Source organism: Sorex araneus, chromosome 4, assembly GCF_027595985.1.
Source record: "Sorex araneus isolate mSorAra2 chromosome 4, mSorAra2.pri, whole genome shotgun sequence".
NCBI classification, from domain to species: domain Eukaryota; kingdom Metazoa; phylum Chordata; class Mammalia; order Eulipotyphla; family Soricidae; genus Sorex; species Sorex araneus.
The window spans coordinates 25,367,960-25,386,489 of record NC_073305.1 but is presented as its reverse complement, the minus strand read 5'-3'; positions in this window follow the sequence as shown (position 1 = coordinate 25,386,489).

The window sequence follows — 18,530 nt, the reverse complement described above, 5'->3', positions numbered from 1 at the left end:
GTAAACACAGTCAAAAAGTATCTTAATTGATATAAAAATATATATATTGCTCTGCACTGTGGAGTTTAATAATCCATTGTCATAACTACAATTGAAAACTTTATGGCAATTAAATGATACTGTTAAAGCTTCAAAGTGACATCCTACATAAAATTCCACCACATATAATATGAATCTCTTTTCATGTAGACCTTTCTATAACATTCAGAAGGTCAGTACATTTCCTCAGAAATTTTTTGGTAAATGTGTAGCAATTCTAACAGTAAAGCTGTTAGGCAATGAGTTTCATTAAGCCAGTTGCTCTGGGACGATCTATGAGTATTGCCAGTGTAGAATGTTTAATTATAAGGTCCACTTTGTGATGGTGTTCTAACTTTGTGGAATATAGTATCCTTCTAAGAAGTTGAGATACTTAGAATTTCTGCTGAGAAAAATGCACTTGTAAACATTACACTGAGTTCTTAACCATATTTCCAAGAGCTTTACTAATCCCCCTAAATCATTTTGTCAGATGCCAGGGAAAATAACTCAATGACTTCAAAAGGATTAGTAGGGTATTTATTAAATTTTTGTTTGTTTATTATCATCTACCACAGTAATTTTAAACAATATTTATTGATTTCAAACCTCAAAAACTGATTAGGTTCAAGAAACTGACCTCTTGAACCCAAAATGACCACATAGGGAATGGATAATATACATTCTCTGTAAAGAAATGCCTCTGTCACCACTGGAGATAAACACCGTGAATATTACACCATCAGGACCTATTTTTCTGTCTTTGACTACAAATAAAGCCTCCAAAAGGAAAACTTTACATCATTTCACCTCTTTACCTATATTAAAATACACAGCATAATTGATTAATAAACATGAAATGGAATTAGAGGTATGGTGCAGGGGAGAAGCCCTTGGTTCCACTCAATACAGGTACTATAGTCTTTGATATATAACCACTGGATAATGTGTCTATCATAGGGAGTCTTTGACATGAAATTCTAAATTTGCTGTTATCAATTTCTCAGTATTTAGTTTTCCCTCTGATTCTCTATGTCTGAAATGCATACTTCTGTGTTGATTTGTGCCTTAAATACATGTCAAGAATTCTACTGCACTATTGGTTACAAGACTCTGCTCAGTGAAGCCAAGGATTCTGATGGGCAAAGCTCCAAATTCATCTTGGCACAGTTGACCAACCAAACAGAATGCAGCTCAATGATAATTGGAACATTTTCCTTTTTGAAAACCATTTGATTCATAATAGTGTTCTTCTTTATCTAGATTTAATCTCACTTGACTCTCAAATATCTTTTTGAAATAAAGAACATTTTTGCAACTCTGTCTCTAAACTGGAAAAACTGGCCTCATAGATCAAAAATATTAATTTATATTAATCTGAATTTTTTGTCAAGGAAAAACATAAATACAAAAATGTCTTCAGGTATCTAAAGACCACCTTTATTTCAGTTAATTAAATTTTACACAGTATTTTACTTTAGCTAGAGATGACAAATTGCCTCTTTCAAAACAAGTCAATAATATCTGAATATTTGAGGAGAATCTTCTCTCAAATATTTCTGATGGGTGGGAGGATTGGATATAATGTTTATTCTCAGTGAATAGAAAATAATGTGCTAAGCAAAAATACAAAAGAAATTGCTTTCTAGAACTTGTTTAAATTGTGTATAGACTCAGAATTATACACTGTTTGCTTTCATGTAATAGCCAGAAAGAAAAATATTAAAGGTTTAGTGAACAAGAGCAAAACTATGCATTTCCATCTCTCATTCCCGAGTTTTAGAAATCAAATTTTTTATGTATTATATATAATCTATGGACCAGAGAGATATTTCAGGAATCAACCAGAGTGATATTTCAGGAGTCAAGTAACTATGAGACCAAACCCAGTTCTATCCCCAGCACTGCATATAGTCTCCAAGAATGCCCAGGAGTGATCCCTGAGCACAGAACCAGGAGTAAGCTCTCAGCATACCCAAGTGTGACACCTCTGAAATATCAGTACAACAAAATAAAAATGCATTAAAGACATACAATTTAATGTTATATATAAAGTATAATATGCTTTATGCTTTTATTTTATTTTATTTATACTTTTATTTTATAAATAAAAATATAATATTTACTTTACATACAATTAAATTGTATATAAAGTAAATATGCAATTTAATAAAATATATTATATAAAATATAATATAATATAGAATGCTCCAAATAAACCCAATGAAACTTGTCCCATCAAATGTTTCTTCAAAATCAATTCAACCTTTATCTGATTTGTCTGGTGTGCCTGTCCCTTACAATCCCCAAGAAACACAGAAATCCTAGAGCATGGAAGCCTACAGTTTAAAATCCCCTAAGTTAAAACGCTAGTCAATAGCCTTGTAAGAGTTTTGTAGAACTAAAGTCACTAAAAATGGTAAGTGCTGAAAGATAAATCAACGGGATCATATAAGGCTTACATTTAAAAAGAAAAGTCCTTGCATGCTAAAATCATGCCCTCTAGTCTGCATACTGTACACTGCACAGCCATTTATTGTGTCTACAGCCTGCAGTCATCTCATTCAACCTATCTGGGTCCTGTTTAAAGGCCTTGGCAGAGCTCCTTCACTTGTCTGAGGCTTACCCAGAAAACTGGGAGGATTCCACTCTGGTCAAAATAGGCTCTCTTCCATGTGATTCTTCCATCTTGTTCCTATGGTGGCTAGCTGTGTTCCAAAAGTGTGAAATCTCCCTAGGTCCCTTAAGGCCAGGCTCTCAACTCACACCTTGTAACTTGGCTGCAATCTGCTTGCCAAGAAAAGCCACAACCCACCAAGATTCAATATTCAGAGAAATGATCTTTGATTCTTTTATGGGTGAAGCTGCAAAGTCCCTAGTTGAAAGAGGCATGTGTACTTGGAGAAGAGAAGCATAGTTAACAATTTGTTTCACTCTGCCAAAGAAACAAGTAACCCTAAGCCAAATTGCTTCTCTAAACAATCTAATTCGGTATGAAAATTCTTTCCACTACTTAAGGGTCTTTGCAAATTAAAATTCTTTATCCCAGTAAATATAGGTTTCCAGTTCACCCAGATGACCAGTTTTTCTTTCTAAATTCTGTTACCAGATGCTCCACTGCCCAGCAAAAAAATAATCTTTAAGCTCATATCCAGGAGAGTTTGGAGGGCAGTTTGTTCAAAAGTAATTTAAGCAGCTTCTGTCTGGCCTGGAATGCATCCATTGAACTGGAAGACTCAGGAGCTACAAAAATAAAATGCATGATGGACAAATGAATGCTTGGCTCTTTCTAATGGAGGGTACTGGAGAACAGAAAAAAAGATGGAAAAGGTCAATGCAAGAACAAACACACCACGGAATGCTGCTTTCCAAAGCCCCAACTCAAAGGAGACTTAGTCCTCAGGGGCAAAAATAAAACTGTAGGAAAGACTCCTAGCAGGAGAAAACAAAATAACCAGATAAAGCCAAAGACAGGAAAAGTGAACAGGATAAAGGAATAGTAGAAATCTAGAATACCAAAAATAGAATATGTTGAGTTCTAAGATTAAAATTTGGTCTTTTGGGGAAGTAAAATCACTAGCATGCAAGCATGCCAATTTCCCTGATACCATGTTTATATTTGAAGACACAACAATGAATATAAGTAGCTTTTTATATATAAAAGGTTAATTTACAAGTTTTTAATTATACACTCCTCTTTATATCCTTCATCCTGGGACATTTTGTCAGCTAAGTGCAGATTTATACAAAGAACTAATGAAAGCTAATAGCTAGGACTCGTAGAAATGATTCTGATATTAACTCTTTGCCAGATGAGTGGTGAGCAATTATACTCTCCCAGTCTGTGAGATGTCTTTTTATTCCAGTCACCATTTCTTGTGTAGTGCAGAAGGTTCTTAATTTGATGTGATTTCATTTGTTTATTGTCACTTCCATTTTCTAGGCCAATAGAAATTCATGATGTATGAATTCGGGTATGATAGTTAGGTCTTATCCATCAGGAATTGACTTTTGTACATGATATGAGATAGGGGTCTGAGTTCAGTTTTTGCACATAACTGACCAGTTTTCCGAATACCATTTGTGAAAGATACTTTCCTAGTTCTACTTGTTAAAGGACTTTCTAAACTCCTTTTTTCCAGATTAGTTGTTCATATACCCGATGATATATCTCTGGCCTCAATTCAACTGCAGTTGTCAGAGAGTCTATCAATTCTAGTACCACATTGTCTTCACCAACTATATTTTATAGTACAACTTAAAGTTGGTAAAAAAAAAGCCTCCAATCTACATTTTAACTAAGATTTATTTGGCTATTTAAGAGTGAGGGTTATTTCTCTATATATATATTTCAATATCATTTACTTTGTGTCCTTTAAAAATCCCATGGGTATTTTCATGTAGTTCTATATAGTTCTTTGGGAAATTGTCATTTTGACATTGTGAATATTGTCAATTCATATATAGGGGTTGTGTTTCCATTTTCTTGTATCATCTTTTATTTCTTCTGATGATGATTTATAGTTTTATTTATATAAGTCTTTAATCTCTTTTGTTAAGCTCTTTCCCAAATGCAGTCAAATTGTGAATAGAATATTTTGTTACTTATCTCTCTTCGATGACATTGTTTTCATATAGGAATACCATGTGCATTGATACATATTACTGTACACAAATTTATTATTTCAGGGTGGTTATTATGTCCTATACATATATAAAGCACTTGTGAAACTTAACCAGAAAAATCAACCCTATTCAAAAATGGGGAGAAGAGACGAACAAAAACTTCCTCAAAGAAGACATACAGATGTCCAACAGATATATGAAAAACCTATTTTACTTCATAAAATATTGAGAAATATGAATCAAAACAACCATGAGATAACGTCACATTGGTGATTCTGGAACAAAACAACTAGTGTTGACAGAGATGCGAGGGGAAGGGCCAGTGCTTTACCCACACTGCCATCTTTCTATACCCAGTATGTTGGTAAAGAAACCCTCATCCTCTGTTAGTGAGAATGCTGACTGGGTCAATCATTTTGGAAATAAAATGAACACTTCTCAAAGACTTAGAATTGAGCTTCCATATGACCCAACAATTTCATTTATTGACACCTACCTAAAGAGCCAAAAACACTATTCAGAAAACATATGTGTGATCTTATGTTCATTGCGGCACTATTCACAATAACCAAATCATGTCCAAGAACAGAAAAAAGAAACTGTGGGTGGCATGTAGAGCTAATATATATATATATATATATATATATATATGTATATATATCACTGTATCACTGTCATCCCATTGCTCATCGATTTACTCGAGCAGGCACCCAGGCTTTGCCGTGGGGGTGGGATACTCTCAGTAGCTTGCCGGGTTCTCTGAGAGGGATGGAGGAATTGAACTTGAGTCGGCCACATGCAAGGCAACACCCTACCCACTATGCTATTGCTCCAGCCTATATATATGTGTGTGTGTGTATGTATATAGATGTATATATGTATATATATATACACACACTCATAATGAAATACTAGTAAGCTGTAAAAAAAATGAAATCATGCGATTTGCTGCTATATGGATGGCACTCAGAAGCATCATGCTGAGTGAAGTCGGCCAGAAAGCTATAGAATGACTTCTTTCATATGTAGGGTATAAAGCAAAATAATAAAGGAATAACAAATAGCCAAAATAGCTTATATACAGAACTGAGCTTATCTTTGGCATGAGACAGAGAGCAGAGCAGCTGAGGAGGGTGGCCCTGAGACAATGTTGGAAGTATATGGACTCTGGTGAGAGGTGTGATATTGGAACATGGTAAACAAGAAACCTTGTCATTGACAGCACTGTAAATCACCATGACTAAAATTTAAAAAATGATTATAATGATTATGACATAATAGAAATTTTATACAGTAAATGTTAGTATCCTAACAACTCAGAGAGTAAATGTCATCATATCCCTTTGACAAATTCAAAACTTTAGGATTAGAACAGTAATCTGACTATCATAGCTCTCTGGCCCTAGCTATGCCAGATTTACCACCACTTACAGTCTCACTTCAAGTCCAAGTCCCTCAACACAGCGCCTTAGAACTCTAAGACCCATTAAAAGTCTTGTTTGATGTTGGTCACCTAAAATCAACCTAACACTCAACTTCAGTTGAGGTATCTAGCTTATGTTCTAGATCAATAAAAAAAAATCCAAGGAATGAACTACTCTGCCTCCTTCTGGGTCCAGAGTTGTATCTTACATCACATTCCTAAGAGAGGGAAATATCAGTTATTTTATTCATCCATTACAAAATTTCTTATTGAACATCTATATTCCAGGAGCTAAGTAAGGGAAAACAGAATAAACAATAAACAAAATTGCTAGCCCTATGTGAAATTTCTAACCCATTTTGTAGCAAGGTAAACACTAGATTGGGAGAAAGCCTGAAATGTAAGGTAAAAGGAAGTTTGGGGTTCCAGTGATCCATATTATTTCAGCCTTTTCTTCCTCTATCATACTGTGATGTGTCATCTCCTTCCATCAGTAACCCCTTTCTCAGAGCTCTACAATAGTAGCACTTTATGCAGCATTTTTCGTTGACTTAAAAAATCAATTGATGATCACCCTCACCCTATATGGTCCCCTGTGTGCTGCCAGGAGTGATCCCTGAGTTCAGGGTCAGTACTAAGCTCAAACATCGCTTGGTGTGGCCCCAAAACAAAAACAAACAAAAAACAACAATTGGGCCCCAACTCCCTATGTTCTGTACTTTCTCCATTAATTAAAGTTAAAACAAACTGTAGGCGCATATGCTGCCTGTGCCCATGTGTTGCTTGTGTGTCTCCCACATCTCCCTCTTGAGATGTGTACTTTCGTGCTTTTGTTTCTAGTGCTAGGATGTGTGTAGGGGCTCTCTCCATCCTTGGAGAAGCCCACATTCTCTCTTGAGCGCTTTACTCTTACTATTCTCTTTCCCACTTGTCCCTTCCTCCTTCCCTCAAAAAAAAAAACTCAAAATAAAATCTGTTTACTTCCCAAAAAAATAAAATAAAATAAAGTTAAAACAAACTGTAAATGGTAACTCTGAAACTTTACAAGTACTGGGTACATTAGCCCTCATGCCAACAGTGTGCATCCATCCAGTGAAGTAGATAAACTCGCTCCTAGGAACTTTCTCCAATGGGTGCTTACTGAAATAACTCTGTTGCAAGAGTTTGACTTCCTTTACCACTAATACAGAGGAAGTTATGAATAGCTCCAGGGAGAAAAGTTCAACACAGGGACTGGGATGCTATTGGTTTTATGGGAGGAGGTTCTGGAAAGCAGAAGCCAGGGAGTGGGGAAAGAAAACAAGAAACAAGAGTGAAAAGTATAATAAAATTGTGTATGATAACTGTGGTAGCTATTTCTGTGTACAATCAGTTCATTTATGCTTGCCTCCTATTGGGCACCAGTGCCCCACTGAGCACTTACATGCTCTCACTTTCAGGTAACATATTTGTGGATAATCATTCTTCCTTTTTCCTTTGCCCCCTTGGCAGGCAAATAGCAAATTTATTTCATATTACTTCCTCTGAACAAAACTTAAAATAACGAATTTATTTCCTATTACTTGGTTTAAACAAAACATAAAATAACAAAGTTATTTCACATCACTTGATATAAAATCTTAAAATAATGGTGATAGAATTATTATAAAATAAATAAATAAAAGTTCATCTGTGATGATTAATTGCCATGTTTTTAATCTTACTTAATCAAGTAGAGGAAAACAATATATACTGCTTTGTAGTAGAGTTTAAGTTTGGGGAGAGTGATACCTCTACTACAAAGCAGTAACAATTAAAACAGCATGGTACTGGAAAAAAGGCAGAACCACAGACCAATGGAACAGGGTGGAATATCCCTACACAAAATCCCAAATGCATGATAATCTAATCTTTGATAAGGAAGCAAGAAATGTGAAGTGGAACAAGGAAAGCCTCTTTAACAAATGGTGGTGGCATAACTGGACAACCACATGCAAAAGAATGGACTTAGACCTCAACCTAACACCATGCACAAAAGTCAGATCAAAATGGATTAAAGACCTCAACATCAGACCACAATCCATAAGGTACACTGAAGACAAAATTGGCAAAACCCTCCACGATATTGAAGCTAAAGGTACCTTCAAAGATGATACGCAACTGATCAAACAAGTGGAAACAGAGATAAACAAATGGGACTATATTAAACTAAGAAGCTTCTGCACCACAAAAGATACAGTGACTAGAATACAAAGACAATCTACAGAATTGGAAAGGATATTCACCCAATACCCATCTGATAAGGGGTTGATATCAAGGGTATATAAGGCACTAGTTGAACTCTACAAGAAGAAAACATCCAACCCCATCAGAAAATGGTGTGAAGAAATGAACAGGAACTTTCTCAAGGAAGAAATACGAATGGCCAAAAGGCACATGAAAAAATGCTCTTCATCACTAATCATCAGGGAGATGCAGATCAAAACAACTATGACATACCACCTCACACCACAGAGACTGGCACACATCCAAAAGAACAAAAACAACCAGTGTTGGCTTGGATGTGGGAAGAAAGGGACCCTCCTACACTGCTGGTGGGAATGCCAACTAGTTGAGCCCTTTTGGAAAACAAGATGGATGCTTCTCAAAAAATTAGAAATTAAGCTCCCATTTGACCCAGTATTACCATTTCTGGGAATATATCCGGGAGAGGCAAAAAAAGTACAGTAGAAATGACATCTGCACTTATATTTTCATCTCAGCACTGTTTACAATAGCCAGAATCTGGAAAAAAAAAAACCTGAGTACCCGAGAACAGATGACTGTTTAAAGAAACTTTGGTACATCTACACAATGAAATACTATGCAGCTGTTAGAAAAGATGACGTCATGAACTTCGCTTATAAATGGATCAACATGGAAAGTATCATGCTAAGTGAAATGAGTCAGAAAGAGAGAGACAGACATAGAAAGATTGCAGTCATCTGTGGAATATAAAATAGCAGAATGGGAGACTAACACCCAAGAACAGTAGAAATAAGTACCAGGAGGTTGGCTCCACTGCTTGGAAGCTGGCCTCACATGCTCAGAGAAAAGGCAGCTCAGATTAGAGAAGGGAAGACCAAGTAAAGTGTGGTTGGAGGACCCACTCGGGATGGGAGATGCGTGCCAAAAGTAGACTATAGATTAAACACGATGGCCACTCTATACCCCAATTGCAAACCACAACACCCAAAAGGAGAGAGAGAACAAAAGAGAATGCCCTGCCACAGAGGCGGGGTGGGGTGGGGGGGATAGGATTGGGGGGTGGGAGGGATACTGGGATCATCGGTGGTGGAGAATGGGCACTGGTGGAGGGATGGGTTCTCGAGCATTGTATGACCTAAACACAAGCAGGAAAATATGCAAATCTGTAACTATACCCTCATGGTGATTCACTAATAAAAAAATTACATTTAAAAAAAGTATATCGGGGCTGGAGAGATAGCACAGCGGGTAGGGCGTTTGCCTTGCACGCGGCCGACCCGGGTTCAAATCCCAGCATCCCATATGGTCCCCTGAGAACGGCCAGGGGTAATTCCTGAGTGCAGAGCCAGGAGTAACCCCTGTGCATCGCCAGGTGTGACCCCAAAAAAAAAAAAAAGCAAAAAATAAAAAATAAAATAAAAAAAGTATACCATTAGTGAATGCTATACTCAATACCACATAATGGGAAGTTTCACCTGTCCTTTAAATGAGCTCTTTTAACACTACTTGCAAAACAAATTTGAAGGCTATGAATTTTCTGAGCTGCTGCCTATCCATAGAGTCCTATAAATTCCTTCAAATCTGAATAATAATCTAGCTAAAAAGAGTATTCTTGGTGAGGTGGTCAGTTTGTTGAGCAAACTGAATAAAAACAGGAATAAAAATAATTTCAGATAATACTTTGTTACTTAAAACATAAAAAAGTGCTTTTCAGATTGATTATTTCATATTCTCCTGGTAGTCATATTAAAATATAGTGTTAATACTACCATATTTTTCTCAAGAACTTCTGAAGTTCAAAGAGGCAAGCGTAGCCTGCTTTTCAAAAGAATTTAGTGACTGATGTTCTGTGATTTACAATTCTGTTAATGATGGTTTCTCATGCACATAATCTTAACACCATTCCCATCACCAGTATGCCCAACTCTCTCCCTAAGGACCCCAACACCCCTCAGTAACAGCCTGCCTTACCAAGAGTTTCATTCTGTTTCTTTCAGTTAGAATTGTACTATTCAGAACATATTCATTTGAATACTCAGTATAACCTACACTTCCTAATTTGAAAATGCTGAATAACATTTCCAATTTTTAATTTTCAAATTATTTCAGAACCACCAACACCTGGCTCAAAACTGGCTCCAGGAGACAACTGTCAACAACTCATATTTTTCTCATCCTCCAATCCAAAACAAAACTTAGAGTACAAAACAACACTGAAAATTTTCCTGTTACTCTTAAAATATCTCCCATATAACTCATATGATAATTCTAGCAATATGACTGCTTATGCCTCATGCCAAAATTCCTATATAGAAATCTGTTGCTGAAAACGTTACATGGCCATCTTCCCATCTGTAGGGATGCTTGTTTTTCTCTGTTCCCTGCCAAACTACTTAATCTAGTCATCAAAATAGATTGCTGTTTTCTCTGCCCTCTTCATAAAATTAATAGTGTATGTATCCAAAAGAGCCTTGAGTGCTTAAAAACAGTGGAAACTACCAGAAATGATAATAGAATCAGTCCCACATTTTACTTTTCCGATCTTTTCTTTTTCAAACAGTAGGCAGCTACGCTATTTCTAACTGTCCTGGTGTGTTAAAAAATATTTCAAATGATCTTATATTTTTATCCCTTATCCTGTGGCATATTCATATGCCAAAACCAGTAACAATGATGGGTCTCTTTCCCCTGACCCTGAAAGAGCCTCCAATGCGGCACCATTGGGAAAGACGAGTAAAGAGAGGCTTCCAAAATCTCAGGGCTAGGACGAATGGAGACGTTACTGAAACTGCTTGAGAAAATAAACAATCAATGGGATGATGATGATAATGATGATCCTTTCTCTAGTCAAATCTTACTCAGCAAATTTTGCACTTTGGTAGTAAAAACAACCATAATTCCATTCGCTTAATCTAGTGTCAGACAGACACATATACTCATGGTGATATTTATGGAATCACTACAAATAAAGATGAATTAATCTATGAAATAGAAATTTATTAGAGGGAAACAGTTACATTACAAAAAATTACTTAAGAGGATAAAAACATATGCCTCTTTTAAAGTGCATCTGTCATAATTTTTAATGATTCATTTATTAGTAATGAAATCTATTTCCTATGATTTCCAATTATTCTTGTAAAAATGATGTGATGGTATAAAATTTGCACCAAAAAATAAATATATCCATACCATAACTTTTAATTTTTTGGTTATTACTTCCTGACAGTGCCCTCTGCTGTATTTTGCAAACCACATCAGAGCCGGGAGAGCCTCCTACCAACTTCCTCTCAGTGTTTACAGAAGGGTTTACTCTGCCTCTTTCTTCACCCTTTGATATTCAAAAGATCTGGGCTATAAAACCAGAGGATTAAAGAGCTGCTTATTAAGAAATTATTAATAATGAAATCTGAGTTAAGTCCACACACCAAGTTTGACAGATTTATATATGACTCTAATATATTTGTTCAACTGCAGAGAAATGTTCCACCCAAGAAACCCAGAAAAAAACTCATTAAAATGTTCAAAGAACTAAGTGGTTTTTATTTTAAACTAAGTTAATGAGAAACAGTTGCTTTTCCACAAGCTGCAAGAAAACTTCCAACACTACTTAAAGAAGGCAGATGTGTGTATTTTTTTTTTAATCTACCTTAAGGCTCACAGAAGTTTTCAATAATGTTACTAAGAATCTATTTTTTCTCACAACAAAAGTATGAAGCGAAATTAATTTCCTAAACAGGACAAAATCATAGATCTGTAATTGCTCTCCAGAAAGTACAGTGATGGAGACACAATTCTGTATTTTTCGTGTGATAATTAGTAGACATTCAACTTGAAGTCACTCTTTCCAGTTGAAAATTATATTTTGTACCATCATATTTTAAGTACTTTTTGAAAAATAAAACTTTTTTGGGAGAAAAACATATATAAATTAATAATAAATAATTAATAAATAACAAATAGGGTTACCAATAATTTTAGCCAGAAGTTTTAAGTTATTAAACTTTAATAATAAATCACTCCTTGTCTTTCTTTGCATCTTCTAATGCAAATGTAAAGAACATGTAATCTGTGCCTGATTAATGAACTGGAAATAATGAATTGACAAAAATATGGTCTCTATACTGAATTTGGTACTGGAGTTTGGGTTGCTTTCAATAGTGGAAGAATAAACATATGAAGACCATTGTAAATAAAATATTTTCTAAATAAAGCTATGCAGTATAGATATTATGAGAGACCAGAGAGAAAACAAATCAGCCCCTGACAAAGGGACTCAGGAGGACATAGGAAATGATTTTGTGTTTATAATTGAATACATTTAGTAGAGCCAGAGTGAGGGGTGTAGAAGACTGTCATTTAAAGAACATGTAGAAAAATTCTTGAATTAAGCTCAACTCCACTGGTTACTGAAAAAGCCATAGAAATGTATTGTCTCAATAACTAAAATACTCATGTATCTCTATAGATATATGTAGGTAAATATATACAATGTACATAAACATACATTATATAAATATATCCAATATATCAAATCTATAGATAGATCTATCATATATAGATATATATGATATATATGCATGTCACATATATATTATGTAGCTACACAAAGGTAAAATATCCAGATCTAGAGATTTTACACACATTATTAAAACTAGCCTTTCAGAGCAAGAGCAATAGAACAGCAGGCAGGGCGCTTGTCTTGCATGCAAGCACACCAGGAGCCATCCTGAGCACAGAGACTGGTGTAAGCCCTGAACACCACCAACTGTGACCCTGAAACAAATAAATAAATAATAGCTTTTCCACACCAACTTAATTTTTCTCTCTAAAAACACAAAACTCAGTCAGGCTTTTTTCATGCCAATGGTACAAGAGGATTGGCAATGACTCCGTGCTTATATCCTAATTTCTCAAAACCCCAGTTGAATATTTCTTCCTTCGTAAGAGATCTACAAAGACTCTGAAATTTGAGTTTATTTTATCTTATTCATGCAATCCTCTGTAACTATAGTCAAGACGATGTGAGACTGGATGAAGTTTAAGACTCAGTACAAGTGTGGAACAAATGACGTTGAGGTAAACTTGCAATTATGGTGGATCTCAACACATAAGTTATGCCCATGAAACTAGATAATTGAAATGGAAGCAAGAAAAATTCACGGTAGTTACAGAGATCAAAGTCACACTAAATCCCAAGAAAATGACATGACTCTAGGTCATATTATCTTTATAGCCTGATGCATAACACAGTCACACAAAAATCTTGCTGTTTTCTAAATTCTTTTGAAAGATAGTTGGTTTAATAAATCATTAGTAACATAATATAATAATTAATGTCATTTTTGCACTCATTGTATCTAACTCTTGCGCATGTATTGTCAGGTTACTATGATCAATTACTATTAAATATATTAAGCAAATAAGAGCAGATATTAATAGCTCTGTTTTTAGTGCCTAACCAGAAAGTAATAATAACACAGATACCTTTTATATAAAAGAAACCCAGCAAGACTAATAACTCACAAAGTTGCTCTAGTTACTTAGATATTATATTTCATAGAAAATTATTCCATATTTTATGCTAAGTATTTTTGCCAAAATGTGGGGTGAAATCATTAAGAGAAAGTGTTTATTTTTAAAAAACAATATTTTTAGAACATTATAAAGTCATTCATGATTTAATTTCAGTCATACAGTATTCTAACACGCATCCTTCCATCATGTACATCTCCCAGCACCATATCCCCAGGTTCTCTCCTATCATTCCCAGCCCCCACCCCCTGCCTGCCTCTTTGGCAGGCACTTTAAGAGAAAACTTTTAAAACTTGTGCTAGCCAGAAACAATGGAAAAATGAGAAAATGCACATTCATCAGTTGATGTGAACAAAAGCTCAGGAAAATCCTCAACTACATCAGATTTTTTAAACTGCCCAAAGAAAACTTTAGAGCAACAATCCTCTAAATGTCTAGTTATCTGGGGGAGGAGGAGGATATTGAACAAAATTATAAAGAAACTTGACTGCCCCATGAAAAAAAATGAAAAAACTCATGTAAGTAGAACCGATGCAGTTAAAGAATACACCATTGATTCTTGGTAGCGGAGTGGATGAGATAAAAATGGAATCAGCAACCTTAAAGAAAAAGAATGCAACTCCATTAATGAAGAAAAAAGTAACAGAGAGTAGAGGGTGGAGAAATGAAGAGATATTTAAAAAAAATACTAGGAAGAACAACCTCAGGATTATAAGCATTCCAGAAGTAGAGGAAAAAATTTTGGGGGAAAAATGATTAAATAAATAATATTTGAGAACTCTCCCAGTTTGAAGAGGGAGACGGAAGCACTGATTCAGAAGGCCCAAAGAGTGCCAAAGTAAATTCAACAAAGTAAACCTAAACATAACAACACTAAGTCACACTGCAATCAAAATGACAAGAACCAAAGAGAGATAGAGATCACTCAAAGCAAAAGAGAAAGCCTAATATAAAAGGGAGAATGTTTCATATTTCTTGAATTAAGCTCTATAAGAAAAAAGAGAACTGAATGATATGTTCAGAGTATTTATTAAAAAGAACTCCCGACTAATAATTCTTTATTCTGCAGGATTATCATTCATACTTGAAGAAGTGATAAAAAATACATATTCCCAAACAAACAACAGCATTTGTCAAATCTAAACAAGCTTTGCTGGGATATAGAAAGGCCTCATCCAACAAGCAAAGGTAAATAATACAAGCAATCAAAATCTCATAAATAAATGGTAATAAATTTTTTCATATCAACAATTTTTCTAAGTGCAATGGATTTAAAGCTACCATGAAAAGGCAGAGAGCGGCTTGGTGGATCAGAAAACAAAATTCAGCTTTCTACTGCTTAGAAGAGACACTATTGAACTTTCACAATAAACATAGTTTCAGAGTGAATAGCTGTGCAATAAAATCACGCAGGTAATGGTAGACTAAAAAAAACAAGGATGTTATCATACTGCACCAGACCAAATAGCAATCAATCTAAGAAAATAATAGAGAGGAATAACAATAATATCTGGTTAAAGAATCAATATAAAAGAGAATTTAACTCTTATCAATATGTGTGTGCCAAATGAAGGAGCAGCAAGCTTTAGAAAACAACTCCTAAGTGACCTGAAAATAGAAAATACAGTAATTGTAACAAAACAGTAGTGGGAGCCTAAAATACTCTACTATCATCATTGGACAGACAAACTAGATAGAAGAAGATATGTTGAAATTCCTCAAAACAACATTTAAACACAAACAAAAGAACCAATGGGGACATAGCAAAAGCAGGGGATGTTCATAGCCACATAGCAACACAGGTTTACATCAGGAAACAAGTAAAAAATCAAATAAACAACATAACCTCATCACTTGAGAATAACAAGAATAAGGCAGCAACAGAATCCCAAAGTAGAAAAAAACTAATTAAAATAGTAACAGAAATATTATAAAGAAATCAAGAAAATTCTTCAAAGAGTTGGGGTCATGGTAATAGTACAGTAGATAGGGTGCTTACCTTGCACGAGGCTCACCCAGGTTCCATCCCCAGCATCCCATATGGCTCCCACACCCCATCCACACAAGAGTGATCCTTGAGCACAGAGTCAAGGGTAAAACCTAAGCACAGCCAGGTGTGGTGTCCCATCCCCAACAAAACAAACAAAAAGTGATCCAAAGGGTAAATAAAGCTAATAGCTGTTTTTAAATGAACAAAATAGACTCCAAGACAAAAAAGAAAACAAAAATCAGATGAGAGGGTTGGAGTGATAACACGGTGGGTAGGGAGTTTGCCTTGCATGTGGCAGATTCCCAGCATCCCATAAGGTCCCCTAGCACTGCCAGGAGTAAGTTCTGAGTGCAGAGCCAGGAGTAACCCCTGGGCATCTCCAGGTGTGACCCAAAAAGCAAAACAAAAATCAGATTAGAGGTGAAAGAGAATAAATTACAATTTGGTATCTGAGAAATACAAAATATCCTAAGAAGTTACTGTGAATAGTTTTAGGTCATTAAGTCACAAAACTTAGTAGAAATTAATACAGGTTTAGAATAACACAACCTCCCAAGATTGAACCAGGACAAAGCAGAAAACATGAACCAACTAAGTATTAACAAGGAACCTGGACAGCAATTTCACAAGAACAAAATCCCAGGTCCAGATGGATTCTCCAGTGAGTTCCACCAAAGTTTGAAGACTTATTACCCACACTCCTCAAACTCTTCCAAAATATCAAAGAAATAGGAATCCTTCCTAGCAGCTTCTAGGAAGTCAACATCACCCTAATACCATAGTCAGACAGAATCATTACTAAAAATAAAACATTAGGCCAATATTCCTGATGAACATTAATGCAAATATCCTCAACAAAATCTTAGCAAAATGAATCCAACAATATATGAAAAGAATCATAAGTGGGCTTCATCCCATAATGCAAGAAGAGTTCAACATATGCAATTTAATATGTCAACAAAAGGAAAGATCAAAATCATACGGTTAGGTAGATGACTAAAAAGGACTTGAAACATTTCAATTTATTCATGATGAAATTCCTCAACAATATAACGATAGAAGGACTGCACCTCAAGGTAATAATGGTGGGGGACAGAGTGATAGTATAGTGGATAAAGCGCTTGCCTTGCATATGGCCATCCCAGATTAGATCCCCAGAATCCCATATGGTTCCCTAAGAACAGCATTTCTAAGATGCAAGCAATAAACTCAAGGAGAAAATTTTAAAAACAGTTCCATTTAAAATAGTGCTAGGCTGATTTCACCAGGGTGCCTCAGATAAGAGCAGCTGTCATCCTTCCACCTGCCCCATATGAATCCCAGAGGCCACAGACCTCCAGAAATCAATGAAAAGCCTAGGTATGTGGGGCCAGTGACTGAAAACTCCAAACCTCAAGAGATCAGGACAGGTTGCTACTTCCAATCTATCCGCTCCTTCGAGGTACTGGGTGTCACACCCAAAAACTGCCTCCAGGCATCATTTACGTGCATTAATGGTCATGATCCAGAGACTCAAAAATGAATCTCAGAACCGAGCTGCTCACCGCAGAGATGTCTCTGGATACCAATTATTTAAAATTTTAGAATTCCAGGAGCTCACGGCCACATTTTCAGGCATGCGACACCTCATGCTATTCATAAGAAGCAATACCAAAAAAATTATCTAGCATCTGCTTGCGGGGCACGCTTGAGTGGTGGTGGGAAAATTCAAAATAATGGTAGTGGGAAGGTGTAATGGTGGTGAAGATTGGTGTTGAAATACTGAATGTAATCTATTACTGTGAACAACCTTATGAAAAGTAAAATTTAAAAAAAATTAAAATAAAAAGATAAGTGCCCTAAAACATCAAGTACCTAACAACCAGCTTAATAAATAAGGTATAAAATTTGTATATCAAAAACTATAACAAATAGGAGATAACGCAAGGACCATGTTCTTGAATTAAAAGAATTAACTTTTGTCAAAATGACCATCCGACCCAAAGTATTACAGATTTCATGCAATTCCCACCCAAATACTATGATATTTTTCAAGAACAAATGATATCAAATTGTGTATGGAATCATGACTTCCTAAATATTCTGTCTTTTTGACTAAAAAAAGATGATGGGAGGTATTCACATTTCTTGGCTTAAGTCACATCATAAGCTTTAGTAACCAAAATGGTATGCATCTAAAATATAGACTCCCAGACCAACAAAATAGAATTAAGACCTAGAATTAAATACTCAGCTATATGGACAGTTAATCAATCACAAAGGAGCTAAGTACATGAAGTGGAGAAAAAATTTCTCTTCAAAAATTGGAGTTAGGAAAACTTGATAGTCACAAGTACAAAAACTGAAATTGCATTTGTATCTCACAACACATATAAAAATTAATTCAATATGGATTAAAAACATTAAGAATGGATTCTGTACTAATATCAATTGGACTTCATATTTGATTTTATTTATCTGAATTTATCCTTATCTGAGTTTATACTTATTTTAGTACCAGATTACTTTGATTACTATAAATTTATGGTATGATTTAGAATCTGGGATGTGATATCTTCCATCATAAAGGATATATATTTAGAGATGTGTTTTATGATTCAACTCCTTTGGCAAAGATTACAAAAATAAATAAATGGAGTTGTATCAGGTAACAAGAGAAATTTGAGCTAAAATACAAAGACACTGCATTGAATGAGAAAAATATTTTCACTC